General features: G+C 43.3%; 14 non-coding genes across 14 annotated transcripts; 8 read left to right on the top strand and 6 right to left on the bottom strand.

Annotated features, from left to right (window-relative positions):
- Positions 1-1,883: 1,883 nt before the first annotated feature.
- trnal-cag (transfer RNA leucine (anticodon CAG)) lies at positions 1,884-1,966 on the bottom strand. The gene has a single exon. It is a non-coding gene; the product is annotated as a tRNA-Leu (tRNA).
- A 149-nt stretch (positions 1,967-2,115) lies between these two features.
- Positions 2,116-2,187, bottom strand: trnaq-cug (transfer RNA glutamine (anticodon CUG)). The gene has a single exon. It is a non-coding gene; the product is annotated as a tRNA-Gln (tRNA).
- A 1,067-nt stretch (positions 2,188-3,254) lies between these two features.
- On the bottom strand, positions 3,255-3,326 carry trnac-gca (transfer RNA cysteine (anticodon GCA)). The gene has a single exon. It is a non-coding gene; the product is annotated as a tRNA-Cys (tRNA).
- Positions 3,327-5,419: 2,093 nt separating this feature from the next.
- Positions 5,420-5,491, top strand: trnaa-cgc (transfer RNA alanine (anticodon CGC)). The gene has a single exon. It is a non-coding gene; the product is annotated as a tRNA-Ala (tRNA).
- A 1,428-nt stretch (positions 5,492-6,919) lies between these two features.
- trnal-aag (transfer RNA leucine (anticodon AAG)) lies at positions 6,920-7,001 on the top strand. Its single transcript has one exon. It is a non-coding gene; the product is annotated as a tRNA-Leu (tRNA).
- A 1,896-nt stretch (positions 7,002-8,897) lies between these two features.
- Positions 8,898-8,971, top strand: trnat-agu (transfer RNA threonine (anticodon AGU)). The gene has a single exon. It is a non-coding gene; the product is annotated as a tRNA-Thr (tRNA).
- A 288-nt stretch (positions 8,972-9,259) lies between these two features.
- Positions 9,260-9,333, top strand: trnai-aau (transfer RNA isoleucine (anticodon AAU)). The gene has a single exon. It is a non-coding gene; the product is annotated as a tRNA-Ile (tRNA).
- A 1,071-nt stretch (positions 9,334-10,404) lies between these two features.
- On the top strand, positions 10,405-10,477 carry trnaa-agc (transfer RNA alanine (anticodon AGC)). The gene has a single exon. It is a non-coding gene; the product is annotated as a tRNA-Ala (tRNA).
- Positions 10,478-11,302: 825 nt separating this feature from the next.
- On the bottom strand, positions 11,303-11,374 carry trnae-cuc (transfer RNA glutamic acid (anticodon CUC)). The gene has a single exon. It is a non-coding gene; the product is annotated as a tRNA-Glu (tRNA).
- A 1,589-nt stretch (positions 11,375-12,963) lies between these two features.
- trnak-uuu (transfer RNA lysine (anticodon UUU)) lies at positions 12,964-13,036 on the bottom strand. Its single transcript has one exon. It is a non-coding gene; the product is annotated as a tRNA-Lys (tRNA).
- A 1,563-nt stretch (positions 13,037-14,599) lies between these two features.
- Positions 14,600-14,673, top strand: trnat-agu (transfer RNA threonine (anticodon AGU)). Its single transcript has one exon. It is a non-coding gene; the product is annotated as a tRNA-Thr (tRNA).
- Positions 14,674-15,276: 603 nt separating this feature from the next.
- On the top strand, positions 15,277-15,350 carry trnat-ugu (transfer RNA threonine (anticodon UGU)). Its single transcript has one exon. It is a non-coding gene; the product is annotated as a tRNA-Thr (tRNA).
- A 1,832-nt stretch (positions 15,351-17,182) lies between these two features.
- trnam-cau (transfer RNA methionine (anticodon CAU)) lies at positions 17,183-17,254 on the top strand. The gene has a single exon. It is a non-coding gene; the product is annotated as a tRNA-Met (tRNA).
- Positions 17,255-18,374: 1,120 nt separating this feature from the next.
- Positions 18,375-18,456, bottom strand: trnal-uag (transfer RNA leucine (anticodon UAG)). The gene has a single exon. It is a non-coding gene; the product is annotated as a tRNA-Leu (tRNA).
- Positions 18,457-19,099: the final 643 nt, after the last annotated feature.

Raw genomic sequence — 19,099 nt, 5'->3', positions numbered from 1 at the left:
TGAGAATCTCTGTAATCTGCACAGCCTTAAAATATGACACGGCTGAGTGCTGTTGTTCGGACTCATCTAAAAGGATCAGAGCACTCACTGATGATCAGTTAGCATTATCAGGGCAGGCAGAGGGGCACACCTTTAGTTCCACTTCCAGATCATGGAAGCAATAATGAGAACAGACTGTGATGTTTCTCATTTCAGCTATCAAAGTTAGCTTTGATAGGACAGTGTCAGCTACACAGTGCACAGCAGTCAGCTGTGTATGAGGCAGCTGAGCTGCAGACCAGTCAGGGGGCATCACCTGCCTGGTGAACACATGGCACCAGGATCCACTGTGTCAAGTCAAAGTCAAAAGTAGACCAAGACCTAGAAGAACACACCTTACAGCAGTAGATTTGAAAGAAAAGCAGTCTATTCATTTAGGAGTCTAAATGAAAAGAACATCAGATGGAGACTAAAAGTTGTCCCCCTCTGACAGGAACTGCTTTTCTTTCAAATCTTCTTCTGTAAGGTGTGTTCTTCTAGGTCTTGGTCTACTTTTGACTTTGACTTGACACAGTGGATCCTGGTGCCATGTGTTCACCAGGCAGGTGATGCCCCCTGACTGGTCTGCTGCGCACTGTGTAACTGACACTGTCCTATCAAAGCTAACATTAACCACCACTGCCAGTTTGTTTCTTGTCAATGAAAACTAATCAGCTAATTCAGGCATTTTTCATCTCCCTGTGAACAAAAGTTATAGAAGCCAGTGAAAGACGATACCAACACCAGGTGGGCTGTAATGAGAAACATCACAGTCAACCAGAGTTCATGCTTGCGTATGAAAACAAGCAGGTCTGGCAGGGGACACCCAAATTTGAACTGGGGACCTCTTGACCTGCAGTCAATCCCGGGTTTCACCATCAGAGGTGGTACCTGAGTGAGGTGCAAGCTCAGGTTTCTTTGACCTACATTTCCAATATTCTCCCTCCTCTTTCAACCACACCATGAAATATTGTGAGGTTGGATGCGTCACGCTGACTTGTTGTGTGTCCAAAAGTCTGTCATCATTTTCTCCTCCAAACATTTGTACACAGTTTTGAGATTTCCCATAATGTCATATGTGTGTCATTTTTGGAGTGAAGTATTTAATTAAATCTAAAACTGTTATAAACGGAGTGTTGCATCAGTGGCCACCATCACTTCAAGTAACCCAAATGGGAAAGATCCTTATTGACAGCATTGTTGCGCTTTGCTACATCTGAGCTAAAGATACAAATAAAATAATCTATACCGGCTTTTATTTTGAAATTATTTTTGGCGATTTTTTTGGAGGATGTTTTGCATTTGTAGTGGTGTATCTGTGTGTAGCTGCTCTGCTCTTAATGTTGGATCTTTCTTGTCAATAAAGAAGGATTGAATAAAGATCAGAATGAAAAGGAACATTTTTTCTATAAAAAAAAAAAAAAAGCCACACAAAACCAAAGACTTGCTGTGTTTAGTTCACTTGTTGCTGTATCTCCAAAGAGCTAAAGGCTTGTGGAGAATGTGGGCATCAACCCCACAACCTCTCACATGCGGAGCGAGCGTGCTACCACTTGAGCTAATTCCCCTGCCAGTGGGTGACTATTTTGAAATCTTGAATTCAGAAATCCATCCCTAAGACTTCCCTCTCCTTTGTACAGCACACATTTACTTTGAGATAGTGTTGTGTTGCCTTTGTGCAAAATTACTGCCCGTAATAGGACAAATTTTCATTGTGTGCTGAAGATCCCTCACCCTAAGTATCCACTAAGTCATGACATAGCTCATTTGGGAGAGCGTTAGACTGAAGATGTAAAGGCTCCTGGTTTTTGGCATCAGAGGTGGTCCCTGAGGGGGTTAAGTGGAGATGAAAGAAAAGCAGCTTCTGTCAGAAGTGGGATTTGAACCCACGCCTCCAGGGGAGACTGTGACCTGAACGCAGCGCCTTAGACCGCTCGGCCATTCTGATGACAGATGCTGAACAATTAACCGAAAAATTTGCTGAAAATTAGCCCATCAAAGTGAGTCCACAATACACAATGACTGCCTGATTAGATCGCATGGAGGCTCAAAATTTGCACTTCCTCACCCGTGTAGAGCTTTTCACTGGTAAGATTCAGGTTCCACTGAGATTTGAACTCGGATTGCTGGATTCAGAGTCCAGAGTGCTAACCATTACACCATGGAACCCTGCTGGCATGTCCTTATGCAGATGTGAATGGAATTTTAGTCCTTTAAAAGCGTGGGCAGTCAGAGGTTGACCAAAATACCTTTGTCCCAAAACCTTACAGCAGTAGAGGTGAAAGAAAATCTGTCATTTCACACAGTGAAGGTTCCAATGTGAATAGATGGCAGGAGTCACGGTTGTTAGTCACATACAGGAGGGGATCATCTGCATAGCAGTGAAAATTTGTTCCAGTTTTGTTGTTGCTTCTGTCTGCAGAACTCAAAGGTATAAGCCATTTTAAAAAAATGAATAATGAATAAACAATTATCAAATAAAATGAACCGAATTCTATTGACTTTTAGGACATTTGATTTGGGTTGTTGTTGGTTCTTGTGAACTTTGTGATAATCCCTGCAGGTTAGATTTATGAAAGTTGCCATGTTTTTGATTTTGATGATGTTCCTTTTGGCAACGGTCTGTTCCCCTGAGGTTCGTCTGTGCTGTGCAGGGTGCCCCCGACGTGCGCTGACGTGCGTGCCTACTGCACCAACGAGGCCTGGAACCCAGAGTAAGTAAAAGAGTGAGAAGAGGAGAGCTTATTGGCAGTATCTTGTAAAGTGAAGCAACAGTAACTTTGTGGCTCATGCTGTGCTGAGGAGAGGGGAAATTAGTGATTGACTGCTTTTCACAGGAGACAAACTTTGTTAAAGCAGCCTGTGTTTAAATCCCAGCAGTTCCTTGTAGGTGAAGTCAAATGTTGTTGAAATAAACTACTTTTGGGTTTTTATCAGCTGGAGGTCACAATGATCAATATTAAAAGAAATAAACACTTGAAATATGTCACTGTGTGTAATGATGTCATAAAATATATTATTTTTACTTTCTGAATGGAATAAAATGAAATAAATCAAATTATATTATTTCAGTGTAATCACATGCACCTGAAATGTCTTTCTTTAGTCTGTTGTTTTTCCTGAACCACAGAGGCTCTGAGTTGCTGCAGCAGGTGAGAATAGCAGAGGATGGTTTTGATCCATTGACCTCTGGGTTATGAGCTTGTGCTTGCACATGAAAAGATGCAGTGTTTGGCAGGGGGCACCCAGAGTTGAACTGGGGACCTCTTGATCTGCAGTCAAATGCTCTACCACTGAGCTACACCCCCCATAAACACACACAGCCCATCACTGCAGATCAGCAGGTCTGACTGAAAACATACTGTAAAGTATGAACCACAGGGGTCAGACTGAGACTTCTGAAATGTTTCATAAATAGACTGAACAGGTGAGGGCTTTGGGACGGGGCTCACTGCAGCATCTGCTGTTGAGAGCTGCAGAGCGATGTGCACTTTCACTGCAGTTTGCAGACTCCGCCCACTGTGAGCCCCCCAGCCTGCATCAGAAAGGAGCAGCTTTTCTACTCAGAGACTCTCCCAGATGACTGAGCTCCTCAGATACCTGCCTAACGTAGCTGGGTTAGATGTAACTAACTCATCAATACTTCAAAACCTTGAGAAAATGACACACAACTGTGAGGAGCACAAGTATTCACTGACACACACATGGTTTCAGAGACAACCTGGAGACGCGTTACCATTGCGCCACAGAGTCTTCTTCTAACACAGTTCATTAAGTTCATTAACCAAATTAAACTGTCACCATGAGGCCTTGTAGACCTACAAACTTTGAGAGCACCAGCACTGATCCCAACAGAATTTTAACACAGAGCCTTCAGATGTGCCTTACTGGAATTCAGATATTTTTTAAAAAGGTAGCTTATATGTCAGAAAAATTTACAGCACGCTTGCAGTGTGGTATAATTTCTTTCCCCTCACCTTTTCACTGCATTTTGCAGTGTGGTGTTGGTTTTGCACTGCATGTCCATTTGCAGTGATTTTTGCACAGCTTTTGCCATGTCAGCAGGTCTGTGATGTCAGACGTTTAAAAAGAACCCTTCATTCTGGATCTGATTCATTTGACTTTATCATTGCAGACACCTGTTGACTTTATCATATCATCATTATCATTTGACGTTATGAACCCCAGACTCTTCAACTTAATGTATTGTATATCTCCTCCTCCTGCTCTCAAAATAATAGTCAAAATTATTTCATAAAGAGTTTGGTCTAGACCTGCCGTATTTGTTCAGGGCTTTGCTGTAACTTCATTATGATGTTTTGAAGTGTGGTTTAAAAAATGGGGGTAGGGGCAAAACACTAGGAGATTTTTGGTTTTAAGTGGCATTCAATGGCTGTTGTTTTGTCATCACGTATATGTTTGTGTTCAGTTAGTAATTTGGTAGGATGACTACGCTGAGGGGATACTTGAGAGATCAGAGTGTTATCTTGTCTAACACTCTTTTGAGTGAGGGAGGGAGAGAGGAAACACAGGAAGCACTTCCTGTGCTTCATTATATCAAACACATCTGGGCAGTTTCAGCCAGTTTCCTCATCAGAGAGTGCCGGCTCGGTCCATATGTCAGGGTGGCCGAGTGGTCTAAGGCGCCAGACTCAAGGTTAGCTCCTTCCTGCACTAAAGGGCATTCTGGTCTCTGAATGGAGACGTGGGTTCAAATCCCACTCCTGATAAAGTCTTTTGTAAAATATGTGAACCAAACTCTTCTAAAGATGATGGTGCAAAATCATCTCTAGTGTGAATACGGTGGAAGACTGAAGATCTTCCCTCTTCAGCTAGTGCAGCTTCAGCATGGCATTGCTACTATTGTAATGATGTCATCTTCAAATACTACAGACTTTGGATAGTGAACCTCCTACCTGGTACACCCCGCAGGTGCATGATAACTTATTTATGTCACGGGGTCAATCACAATCAATCACAAAGACTCCTCCCACTTTTTCTCATGACCTCCACCATAGAGTGCTGCCTGCTGCAATAATGCTGCCTTTAATAGAAGTTTAGGAACATTTGATAAAAGAATACATTTTGATGACAATTGGAAATGTCTGTTTATTGTTTATCACTTGTTAGGATCCCTGTTAGCTGTCACTGAGGCAGCAGCTACTCTTCTGCTACAAGGACAGGACAAGCTATGAGGCAGTGGCCATTGATAATGCTGCCTGTCCTGCTGAATTTACGTCACCTGCACTTTTGGCAACAGTCAGAGCTCCATACACAATAACAGTACTGAAGAAAAATACTTTAAACATGAGCTCTGTGTCACATTCATGCAGCTTGTGTAGAAACAGTTCATTCCATCAGAATGAACCTTCACCTGTCACAGTATGTTAGAAGCCATCCAGGGGATGTAGCTCAGTGGTAGAGCGCATGCTTCGCATGTATGAGGCCCCGGGTTCAATCCCCGGCATCTCCAGCATTTATAATGAATCGTATCGTGATGCTTAATCACTCAAACAAGTTACTGACAATACACATACATATTTATGAGATCAAAGACTCTGCCCATTTCTTGTCATGACCTCCACCATGGAGTGCACAATGTTAATGAAGCTCCAAAGACAATCATGGTCTTGTCTTGTTCACACTTGAAATACATGTAACACTCTGCAGTTCCAGCAGCCCGGCCAGCTCAGTCAGTAGAGCATGAAATTCTTAATCTCAGGGTTGTGGGTTTGAGCCCCACGTTGGGCGATAAGCAGTTTCTTCAGATCCAAAGTTACCCAGCAGAACACTGCCTCTGCCAACTTGCCTTCTTCCTCCCTGACTGGTCTGCAGCTCAGCTGCCTCATACACAGCCAACTGCAACGCACTGTGTAGCTGACACTGTCCTATCAAAGCTAACGTTAACTTCTCTGTTTCCTCATCAGAGACTGGCAGCTGGACACACATGTCAGGATGGCTCAGTGGTCTTTTGGAGCCCACTGAGAGACGTGCTGTGTTTAATCCACTTGCTCTTATCCAGCATACATCGACCAACCATGACTGCTCGAGTAAAATATCTAAACTTATCAGTTTGAACCAACATGAAACTCGCTGAGGTTTAAAAAGTTTAGAGGTGTAAATAGGTTTAAACAGCTGCAGCTGCAGTGCATGTACGTGGTGCTGTGGCTTAGCTGGTCAAAGCACCTGCAAACAGGACATCCTGGGTTCAAATCCCAGCAGTGCCTTGCTGCTAATGTTAGATGTTGTAGGACTCACACATGGAAAGCACAAAATGCACCTTACAGCAGTAGAGGTGAAAGTAAAGCAGCTTCTGTCAGAAGTGGGATTTGAACCCACATGTCAAGGGGAGAACACAGAAAGATGAACATGAGCACACACTGAATGTTCCTTTCCATTATAAGACATGACATTAGCTGGAAAATGTCAGCAGTTTTTCAGCAGCAGTGATCTCCAGGAAAACATGGAGAATGTCATTTATCCTTTGGGCCATGTGGGGTCTGAGTGTGGCCCATTTTAATGTCCTGTTGTCAGTTTATTGTCTGTTCTTGTCATATTTCATTTCTTGAAAACCCAGAGGTGGATGATGGAAACCATCCTTTGCTAAGGCAGTGATGCATTTATGTGGTTAAGGCGATGGACTGCTAATCCATTGTGCTCTGCACACGTGGGTTTGAATCCCATCCTCGTCGGTATGCAGCTGGCTTTAGTCTGTTGTACGCTGCTGGTGGGCAGATTGAAATGTGGTGATTGCCCTTTTTTAACAGGAGACAAACTTTGGTAAGAGTCATGATGGTCACTACACTACAGAAACTGCATGCACTCATTCATTTGAAGCGAACGTGAGAGTGTGACGTATCCATCTGTGTCGCGTTGTAGTGGGTTCGAACTTTGTTCACAAGGTAGTGTGGCCGAGCGGTCCAAGGCGCTGGATTAAGGCTCCAGTCTCTTCGGAGGCGTGGGTTCGAATCCCACCACTGCCAGTTTGTTTCTTGTCAATGAAAACTAATCAGCTAATTCAGGCATTTTTTGTCTCACTGTGAACAAAAGTTATAGAAGCCAGTGAAAGACGATACCAACACCAGGTGGGCTGAAATGAGAAACATCACAGTCAACCAGAGTTCGTGCTTGCGTATGAAAACATGTAGGTTTGGCAGGGGGCACCCAGATTTCTTGTGTCTTCACGTTGCCCATAATGTCATATGTGTGTCATTGTCATGCAGTGAAGCTGGCAGAATGATGTGGTAGTGTGGCTGAGCGAGTACAAACTTGAAGTGAGAAAGAGGACGTCTCCACATGCACATTTGTTCTTCGTGTTTTCACTTACTGTTAAAGTAAAAAAATAAAAGTTTAATTCATCCAAGTGTAATTACATAGTGTGTGAGGTGAACATGACAACTTTTACATATGTTGGATGTTGGCAATTAGTCCGTTAGGCCACGTGGTCACTGGGCCATGGTCCAGTTGTCAGAATCAGTCAGTTCTTTCTCTTGGCATGATAACACTGTGAGAGATGTGCATTTGAAGCCTTCACTGTGGGACTTTGGATAAGTGGATGGTGAACAGAACATCCTGCATTAGTGGGCTCAGCCAGCCGAAATAGCTCAGCTGGGAGAGCGTTGGACAAAATACGTCACTGTACAGCAGTGTGGTGCTGTGGCTTAGTTTGTCAAAGCGCCTGTTGTTATTTGTTGTTATTTGTTGTGACATTGTTTCTGTTAATTGAAAGAAAAGAAAAATCTTTGAAGAATTTCCAAAATCACATGTGATTCAGATGTAAACTGCCTCACTGTCACCATTCAGAACAGCTGAGAAGATTATTGTTCGTTCATTTGTTGATTATTAATGATGAACTCAGAAGCAAACAGTGTATCTGAAGCACAGGAAAGAGTTCTGCTCTCCAACACACTGAGCCCTCAATTACCGCTCCACAGCAGCCTGAGACATGTCTCTCCTGACAATGTGCTTCATTATCAACGCTGGAGATGCCGGGGATTGAACCCGGGGCCTCATACATGCAAAGCATGCACGCTACCCCTGAGCTACGTGTGATGTGGTAGCTTTAGCAGTTTTAGCAGCTTTAGCTAACCAGACAGCTTCTGAGCTCCTGCAACAGCTAAAACACCAATTTCCCTTCTCCGCAGCACAGCATGAGCCACAAAGTTACTGTTGCTTCACTTTACAAGATACTACAAATAACACAACCAGCCAACCTCACACAGCTCCATATCATAAGGGTTAGCTCTCCTGATGACTGCAAGGCAAAAAACTTAAGTTTCCAATGAGGACTCTGCTCACCATGTCTATTCAACGTGCTGCAGCTGTCACATTCATGCAGCTTGTGTAGAAACAGTTTATTCCATCAGAACCATCAAATCCAGCATACCATGCAGGGGATGTAGCTCAGTGATAGAGCGCATGCTTTGCATGTTGAAATGGAAACGTGAACATGAGACTGAAGCTTAAACATAAATGAACAGAACATACATCACTCAAAAACGGCACACTGGTTCTAATGACATCAACGAGATCAAAGACTCCTCCCACTTTTTTCTCATGACCTCCACCATAGAGTGCTGACTGCTGCAATAATGCTGCCTTTAATAGAAGTTTAGGAACATTTGATGAAAGAATACATTTTGATGATGATTGGAAATGTCTGTTTATTGTTTATCACTTGTTAGGATCCCCGTTAGCTGTCACTGAGGCAGCAGCTACTCTTCCTGGAGTCCAAATGAAAATGCACATCTGCAGTCAAACAGGTTCAGGTAGATGCAGAGTCCTACATTAAAACAAACCACTTTACCATCAACCTCAGCTGCAGTATACACATTACACTTCCATTACCAGATCCTCTGTATATACATGTACTTCAGTGTGGTGCTGTGGCTTAGCTGGTCAAAGTGCCTGTCTAGTAAACAGGAGATCCTGGGTTCAAATCCCAGCAGCACCTATTTTAAGGTTGTTGAGATAAACTCATGTAACTTCTTCTGCAGGAGTTCCATTAAAACTCTCTGACCAATCAGGTAACTGCAGAGTCTTCATGTCTCCCTTTGGAACATCCTGATGTTTTGTGGAAGAGATTAAACCAAACCAGATACTATCCAACAAAAACAGCTGAGGACGGTGCTGTGTACTTGAACCGGTAACAGGCTGAATGATTTCACAGCCAATGCTGTCAGCTAGTTATAGATTTGTAAAAATAAGCCGTAAAAATAAGCCAAAAAAATGCATTCACCCAGGCCGGTTAGCTCAGCTGGTTAGAGTGTGGTGCTAATAACGCCAAAGTCATGGGTTCAATCCCCATACTGGCCACATGCAGCCTCAGGATTTGATGTTGTTCTCTCCATATACTTCAATGCAGTCTGAAGGCTTTTTCCAACCAGTGGAACTGCCCCCTGGTGGTCATTAGAAGTGCAGCCTAACTTATCAGATACAACAATAACACAAAGTTACAATGATCAGAGCAAAGACTGCAGATAGATCATTGCCTTTGTAACAGTTTAGTGATTAGTTTCCAGCTGGCATTGTGCACCATGCAGGGGATGTAGCTCAGTGGTAGAGTGCATGCTTTGCATGTATGAGGCCCCGCCTTCAATCCCCGTCATCTTCAGCGTTGATAATGAAGCACAGGAAGTACTTATCTTGCGCAACACCCTGATCTCTCAACTATCCACTCAGCTTGGAGCAATTTATCCTGTGTAGTCATCCTACCAAATTACCAAAGTGAACACAAGTGTACATGTGATGACAAAACAGCAGCCATTGAAGTCCACTTAAAGGCAAACTCTTAATGTTTCGGCCTCTTTTTTTAAACTCACATCAAAACATCATAATGAAGTTACGTCAAGTACATATAGAGCAGGTCTAGACCAAACTCTTATTAAAATTATTTTGAGAGCCGTGGTGAGGAGGGGTTCCAGGTCAGTATCTGGAGGATTTTGCAGATGATGTGCTCCTTTCGGCACCATCTACATTGATCAACTTGCTGATCACTGCCACGACACGTTGATGTTACGACAGTTGCACTGCCCCTTTCCTCCACTTTGGTTTCACCAGAGCCATTAAATATGGTCAAAAAAAAAGGCCGCTCAAAGCAGAAGCAAAAACGTGTCCGCGTGGACAAATACAGGTTGTTTCCATTTTCCAAGGATGGTAGCAACATTTCTACATGTTGATGTCTGTTGACTGATTGCGCCACAGAGAAATGCAGAACTTTGCCTGTTGCAGCCTGCTATTCCAGCTAGAGTTATCCTAAATATCTGCCTTTAAGGCCATCGTGAATGATTTCTAAATATCTTTGAAACCTGTTGATGGTGAACTCAGAGGTTGTTAAAGGAGCCTTTTTAAAGGGGCAAGCTTAGCTTGCATGCTAGCATGCATACAGGGGAATTAGCTCAAATGGTAGAGCGCTCGCTTAGCATGTGAGAGGTAGTGGGATCGATGCCCACATTCTCCACAAGATTTTAGCTTACCTGAGCACTGACTTGGCTGTTGAATTCACTAAGTGCTACTTGTGATCTGACCTTTTCCTGTTCCATCAGGAAAAATGTGACAAAAAGAAGCCACGAAACACGTCAAGAGCTCACAAAGCTTTTTAACTGCATCAATAACACAGAGAACAGTCAGACAACCAACTCTGCAGGACAACCACAAGAAATGAAATAAGAGCAGCAGAAAAACCACCAATGGCTGATTATTGATCTCTGATCCACTAGGATGGTATGAAGTGGACGGTCAGAGTATTTTAGGATGCTCTCTGCCTTCCTCTGTGTGGATCACCATGCAAAATTTTTACTATTTAAAAATTGCTGTTTTAAGGGGACATTTTACTTCTAAATACCTCCTGATAGCCAAATCCGGCTCGAAGGAGACCATTTTTTTCATCTGCCTCATCCAGCACAGTGATGGGTCTGCCTACAGACAGCAGGTGGACAGACTGGTCGTCTGGTGTGGTCAGAACCACCTGGAGCTAAATCTGAAGACTGTGGTTTTCAGGTCACTTGTTATTTTAATCAAATTATGTACTAAACCGTAACTTCATTGTGAAGTTTTGACGTGAGTTAAAAAAAGAGGCCAAAACATTAGAGAACTTCATTCTCTGTTTGTTTTTCCACAGAGGAAGTGAAGTCACACACCACATGATGTTTCTCTTTCCTGCTCCTCGTTAATATAGTGGACAGTATCTCTGCCTGTCACACAGAAGACTTCAAACCTTCAAACTACTGATGCACCGCTATGAAATTTTTCCCCGATACCGTTATCAATATCTGTTAAAAATATTTTCCCTGACCGGGAATCGAACCCGGGCCGCGGCAGTGAGAGCGCCGAATCCTAGCCACTAGACAATCAGGGAGTGTGTGGAAGCTAAATGTTGTAGTGTGTGAGATTTTTGATGACTGAAAAGTTCTCCCCCTCAGAACATTTTAAATGCATTTTAATTTTGTGTTTATCAGAAGGAAATTTGGTGACCACTTTTCACAGGTGACAAAAATTGTTAAGAATCATAACAGTGAGGCATTTATGATTGCAACATGGCATGACATTCATCGAACTCCAATACAACTCCAATACCAGTTAGTCAGAAAAATATAATGAGCCCAGTCCACTGTGACAAATAACAAAGGATTTTCCTTCGCATCAAATAAACTGTCAGATTAATGTCCTGAATGTGCTGTGTGTAAATAATGACCACAGTTCAATCTGCTCAACAGCAGGGTACAACTCAGACAGACCAAAGCCAGCTGAACACCGACGAGGATGGGATTCCAACCCACGCGTGCAGAGCACAAGGGATTAGCAGTCCATCGCCTTCACCACTCGGCCACCTCGTCATGAACACAAAGGTTCATGTGATGACAAAAAAACAGCCATTGGGAAGAAGCTGCAGCACCTGAACAGGGACTTGAACCCTGGATCCTCAGATTAAAAGTCTGATGCTCTTCAATAAGATCTGACTTCATTTTCCAAGCTGCCCCCTCGTGGTCATTTGATACACTGCAGGTGGAAATCTCAGTACCTTTTAACCACCACAGCCGCTTTGACAGAAAGTGGATGTGGTGGTTAAAAATTACACAAAACTCCAGAGGACATTGCAAACTGAACGGAACGAGCAGAGTGGCGCAGCGGAAGCGTGCTGGGCCCATAACACAGAGGTCGATGGATCGAAACCATCCTCTGCTATTTATACACACTACATGAGATTTTCAGCAGCACTGATTAACAGGAAAACATGGAGAACTCTGTCTGTCATATCTATAATGTTGATCACTGTAACCTACAGCTGATGAAAACCCAGAAGTACTTTCTTTCTACAACATCTGACTTTAGCAACAAGGAACTGCTGGGAGACATGAAGACTGTGCAGTTAAGTGACTGGTCAGAGAGAGTGCTGTGTCCTTTTAATGAAACTTATATGAATTTAACTCAACAACCTGAAACGTTATCAATGAGACACTGAACCCAGGATCTCCTGTTTACTAGACAGTCGCTTTGACCAACTAAACCACAGCACCACTCTGATGTACAGGGATGTATTTTGGATCTGAAAATACCCCCAATATACGTGGCTGACCATCATGAGTCTTAACAAGGTTTCTTTAGCATAAAATAAACTGTCACATTAATGTCCTGAATGATCTGACCTTTTCCTGTTCCATCAGTAACCATCAAAGGAGATGCTGATTCTGTGATGTCACAAAGGTTCTAATGACATCACAGAGATCAAAGACTCCTCCCACCTTTTAGTCATGACCTCCACCATAGAGTGCACACTGTTAATGCAGCTCAAAACACAAACGTAGTCATGCCAGATACCTTTGAGTTCTGCCGACAGAAGCAACAACAGAAGTGGAACCACTTTTCACTGCTATGCCAATGATCCCCTCCTGTTTGTGCCTAACAGCCGTGACTATAATGTGAACCACTGAAGGGAAGAAGATGCATCGCCTGAACAGGGACTTGAACCCTGGACCCTCAGATTAAAAGTCTGATGCTCTACCGACTGAGCTACTCAGGATGAAATTCAATTAATCATTCCAAATTGGCTTGTTGGACAATCAGCCATTTCCCAGCCAGGGGCTGATACTGCAGGTCATCAAGACTGTTAAAGGAACTGAGGTTCTAGTCCCAACAACTAACTTGTGATTATTAACAAGTCAGTGCTCAAGTTAAGGCAACATTTGTGACGTTCAGATGTTCTTCATCCCCACGTCCCGACCATTGATAAAACTTGCTGATTTGAAATCACCAACACTACCCCAACTAATAGCACTTACTGCTCTCACAGCACAAGTCTGTGCTTCAGTTCGGGAAATGTTGATTCATGAATTTAGCTGATCTCACAAAATTTACCAAAAGTGGTTATATCTTTTGCCCAAATTCCAACCAGGACAACCCCAAAGAGAAGCACTTATGCACAAGAATCCATCAGTGTCTCTGATTGGAGTGATCCGAGTTAGATCTGAAGAAAACATGGCTCCAAGACTTACTGTTGTTTTTGTAAATTAACACTGAAGTGGAAAAAGAGAGCAAAGAGAATAGAAGTCACATTCAGCAATTTCAGCAAAACCAACTGGATTCTCTTGCATTTTGAAAGCCCGACTTCCTGCCTGTCTCATCGGCGAGAAAATAAAAGATACAGTCAAATAAAGAAAAAATTAAAAACAAGTCCCTCTTGTGATCATTGTGCTGGATTTTATTTTATTTATTTTTTTTGAGGGAGTTCCTGTTTTCTGTTCAAGTGATAGTTTTTTGAGCTCTCTTTGGTAAAAGAGCATCCCCGTGACCTTACTGTGACCTGTGGATCTCATTTCTGCCAGCCAGAGTCTGCTCCACGTGAAAATAACATACCTTTATGAATGACCTTTTGATGGTGTAGTGGTGGTCAGTCATCATTGGTGGTTCATCTGTAGAATTCTCACCTGCCAGGCGTGAGGCCTGGGTTCAATTTTCTGGAATGTAAAACTCAGCTGCTCTCCATGAAAAGCAGCAGTCAGCTCTGCATGGATACAACAGTGGTCAGAGCTGTATGATGTATGTTTATACTGAAACACTGACAGCTCTCCTCCATCTCCCTCTTTTACTTACTCTGGGTTCCAGGCCTCGTTGGTGCAGCAGGCAGTGTGTCAGTCTCATAATCTGAAGGTGGTGAGTTGGAGCTTCACACCTTTAGTTCCACTTCCAGGCCATGGAAGCAACAATGAGAAGTCATTTCCACTGTGTGCTGTGCAGAAACAGCTCAGTTGGGAGAGTCCCTGGTTCAATCCTGGATTTTAGTATCTGTGGTTTATCCTTTAGAAGACTGTCTTTTTTAATTAATGAGAGATAAAAAGCTATTTAGGAAATGTCAAGGTGCCAAACAAACAAACATTTTCTATGGACAGAGTGGCAATATTTCAACATGTCAAAGGAATTTTGGTCTTTTAAAAGTTCGGGTGGTCAAAAGTAGACCAAAACAGCTTTGTCCCAAACACACCTTGCTGCAGTGGAGAAAAGCACAAACCACTTTACCATCAACCTCAACTGTATACACATTACACTTCCATCACCAGATCCTCTGTATATAGATGAATGTTGCAGTGCTGCTGTGGCTTAGCTGGTCAAAGCGCCTGTCTAGTAAACAGGAGATCCTGGGTTCAAATCCCAGCAGCACCTATTTTAAGGTTGTTGAGATAAACCCATGTAACTTCTTCTGCAGGAGTTCCATTAAAACTCTCTGACCAATCAGGTAACTGCAGAGTCTTCATGTCTCCCTTTGGAACATCCTGCAGTCGATGGTGCCAAAGTCCTCCAGCTACAGGCCTGTAACCCGTCCTCACCACAGCTGTACATCTGTTACACCCTGTAGTTGTCTCGGGGAAAGGGAAGCTTATTGTCATATAGTGATGGGATGGCTCCATACTCCAGAACATCCCTGTGAACCCGGTCATACACCTTTGTGGATATTTGTTGGATCAGGAATCCTGAAATTTCTCTCTTTTGTGCAGTCAGGATGTCCAAGCAATCTCAGACTGTCCCTGTTTTACCAGCAGCCCTACAAGTGAATTTGTCTTTTTCTTTGTCCTCAGTAAAATAAACTGCATTTAAAAGCTTCACAAAGTGAACAAGCTTCCAATGACAACCGTCCCAAGTAAAGTCTCCATATTGTTCAACTTTTGCTCCTACATTAAAACAAACCACTTTACCATCAACCTCAGCTGCAGAATACACATTACACTTCCATTACCAGATCCTCTGTATATACATGTACTTCAGAGTGGTGCTGTGGCTTAGCTGGTCAAAGCGCCTGTCTTGTAAACAGGAGATCCTGGGTTCAAATCCCAGCAGTGCCTTCTGCCTAATGTTAGATGTTATAGATATAACAGACATCAACATGTAGAAATGTTGCTCCGCCATCCTTGGAAAATGGAAACAACCTGTATTTGTCCACGCTACACGTGTGAAGAAATGCAAATTTTGAGCCTCTGTGCGATCTAATCAGGCAGTCTTTGTGTGTTGTGGACTCACTTTGATGGGCAAATATGTACCGATGAGGATGGGATTCGAACCCACGCGTGCAACCACTCGGCCACCTCATCCTGTTAATGCTTACCTGAAGATGTGGTCTGAAGACGGTCTGGTCTTTAGCCTGAACAGTGTTTCTTCTTTGAGTGGCCTTTTTTTTTGATGAACGTCTACCACTGATCTACATCTTCTTTGGACCTTAACTGAACCACAGAGGCTCTGAGCTGCTGCAGCAGGTGAAAAGAGAAACCATCTGATTCAAACCTGCGCGGGGAAACCCCAATGGATTTCTAATCCATCGCCTTAACCACTCGGCCACAACAACCACACACAGCAACGCTCCTGTGACTCAGCATTTTGCAGCCTGGATAGTTTTCTACTCAAAGGACAGGGCACCTTCTTGTTGTGAGGAAGCACAGCTTTCAACCTTTGTGGAAGTGACACACAATTGTGAGTAGCACAAGCGTTGACGGACACAGACGTGGTTTTAGAAAAAAAGCTGCAGAGAAACTGGCAGCACTGATGCTGAGCTGCTTAAAGTGTCTGTCTTATAAACAGGACATCCTGCATTCAAACCCCAGCAGTGCTTCACTCTCAGTTGAGTTTGCAGTGCATTTTCATTTGCATAGCATTTGCAGTGATATTTTTTTTTCAGCTGTAAGCCTCGACAGTCCTCCGCTCTACCAACTGAGCTATCAAAGGGAGACGCTAGTGCGTTCGTCTTCTTGTCTTCTCTGACTAACAGATTTGGGTTAGGGAAAACATGGAGAATGTCATTTATCACAGTATGATCAAATCCATGACTGTGGTGTTATTAGCACCACGCTCTAACCAGCTGACGTTGAGGATAATTCTGACTGGATAGATAATTCTAATTCCTAATTTCACCCAGGCGGCTGTTTACCTCTTGGCAGCGGGCATTCCTCCTTTCTGGTTTTGCTGTGCCTGTGTCCTGTGTCTCCAGCATGCTGTGACCAGAGTCTGCCTCAATCAGAGAATGTCTATCCTGGACTGATGATTGTGTTAAGCAGCCTAAAGGGTGACAATATGTGTGACAATATGTGTCCCATATGGGCTAGCGGTAAGGATTCCTGGTTTTCACCCTGGTGGCAACAATACATCAACCAGTTAGAACTGGATGTTGTTCATTAAAATGGGAAAATCATTTACTATTTGGAGAAATGTTAGAAGACATTCTCTTCGAAGAAGTTATGAGGAATGAAGTTTCTTTGAAAAGACTGAGAACTGAGGAAAGAACATCAGATGGAGACTAAAAGTTGTCCCCCTCAGAGAAAGTCTCACTGGATGATAAATGTGGTGTGTAACATTTTGAATGCCATTAAATTATCTGCTGAAAACAGCACTGACCACTAAATTACTGTTTCTCTTGACCAGATACAGCAGGTTAAAGTTGTAATACAGGAAGTGATGGTTTTCATCAGTTTGCTTTAGTGATGAGCAGGAACTCTACTGAGAGTGAAGCACTGCTGGGGTAATTGGCAGTGACGGGATTCGAGTTTGGATGCTGCACACTGCACCCATTCCACCATGATTTCATCGCATTTTTTGCCATTTCTTGGGCAAAAAAATTTGCCCATATGTGTCCCAGTGGCCTAATGGCCAGGGATTGTGGGTTCGAGTCCCATCTGGGCGGGTGTACAGCAGAGTGGCGCAGCGGAAGCGTGCTGGGCCCATAACCCAGAGGTCGATGGATCGAAACCATCCTCTGCTAACAGCTTTTTAGCAACAGCTAGCTGTTCACTATCCAAAGTTTGTCGTATTTGAAGATGACATCATGACAATAGTAACAATGCCATACTGAGGCTGCACTAGCTGAAGAGGGAAGATCTTCAGTCTTGAAAACAAACTTCAGTATTAACCTTGCTTGTTTTAACTCCCAGCAGTTTTCCTTTGCAGTGGAAGTAAAGCAGATTTCAACTGTTGTTTCAGTGCCGAGTACCCAGTCTGCCTCCTTCAAGCTATTGAAAAGTTGACATGTCAGTTAACCAGCTCCAGTCTGGTCAGACCAGTTTCCAAAATCAACTCACTTGAGTGTTGAGATTATGTTCAAGTCCCAGCTGAGGATAGACACAACTAAGTCCACTACGTGTTTTCACCTGCTCCACCATGTTTTCAACACATATTTTGCCATGTCTTTTCACGTATTGTCACATCTGCCCCAGTGGCCTAATGGATAAGGCACTGCCCCCCCCCCCTAAGCCATGGTGTGCTAACAGCCTATTAGCAACAGCTAGCTGATCCATGGTTGGTTAAGTTGGAAAATGGTGTCATTACAATCTTAACAATGCCACGCTGAAGAGTAAAAATCTTCTTCTTGAAGAAGTACTTCAGCATCATGCTCCATCTTATTAGTTTTGGAAAGTAAGTCACCCGAGCGTCGAGACTGTGCTCATGTGCCATCTGAGGGAAAACTTGGCCAAGTCCACAACACTCTTGCATTGATTGCCTGTTCCACTATGTCTTCATTGGGTTTATCGCAATGTCTAGTCAGAGAAACAACAAGGTAAAGGTTTCTGCATCGCTGTTCAGTCAGATCAACAGCAGGCTGCCATCCACAGTTCATCACTTTGATTTTCATTCCTTCTTCAAATCTTTATTTTTATCATTTGATATGTTTTGCTGGGTTTCAACTCCCGAACGCTTTTAGCTACAGAAAGAACAAGAGCAGTCGCACCGCTAATAAAAACAGTTTATTTATTTGTATCTTTAGCTCAGATGTCAGTCCCCACTTCAGTAACTCAAAGTGATGGTAGCCACTGGTGGAACACTATATTCATAAGAGCTTTAGATTTAAATAAACACTTCGAGATTATACTGCAGAGTGCAAAGCTTGGCAGTGGTGGGATTCGAACCCACGCCTCTGAAGAGACTGGAGCCTAAATCCAGCGCCTTGGACCGCTCGGCCACACTACCACATGTCAGTTCTAGCTTGCCTGCAATAATGCCACATGTTTCTGACCCCTGAAAGTTGCATCTAAATGTTTGGAGCAGAGAATGGCAGAAAGATGTCCTTGAAACGTCCTGGACACACAAACAATCAGCGTGTAGCATCCAACCTCACAAACTCTCAAGTCCAGCTTCTTTGTATCTTGGTGTATAGTGATGGGATGGTTCTATATTCCCACAGAACATCCCTGGGAACCTGGACACACACCTTCTCCAAATCAAATCTTCCATGTGTCGACTAAAGTTCCAGTGGATAAGACAAAGCACTTCCCTGGGTGGGCTTGAACCACCATCCTTTCAGTGAACAGCTGCTTCAGTGAACACGCTGACCGATTGCCCCACAGAGACATGTTGTTGCAGCGTGCAACCACCCCAGATGGGACTTGAACCCACAAGTCACTATTGGGTTCAAGTCCTATCTGGGGTGGTTTGCAGCAGAGTGGTGTAGCGTGGTTATGGGCCCATAACCTAGAGGTTGATGAATCAAAACAATCCTCTGCTAACAAACTTTTAGAAACAGCTAGCTGTTCACGATCTATGGTTGGTTATATTTGAAAATGGTGTCATTACAACCGTAACAATGCTCCACTGCCACTCCACCAATCAAATC

This window comes from Echeneis naucrates, chromosome 2 (genome assembly GCF_900963305.1).
Source record: "Echeneis naucrates chromosome 2, fEcheNa1.1, whole genome shotgun sequence".
NCBI classification, from domain to species: Eukaryota; Metazoa; Chordata; class Actinopteri; order Carangiformes; family Echeneidae; genus Echeneis; species Echeneis naucrates.
The sequence above is the reverse complement of the archived record's forward strand: the minus strand, read 5'-3'. Positions and strand labels throughout refer to the sequence as shown.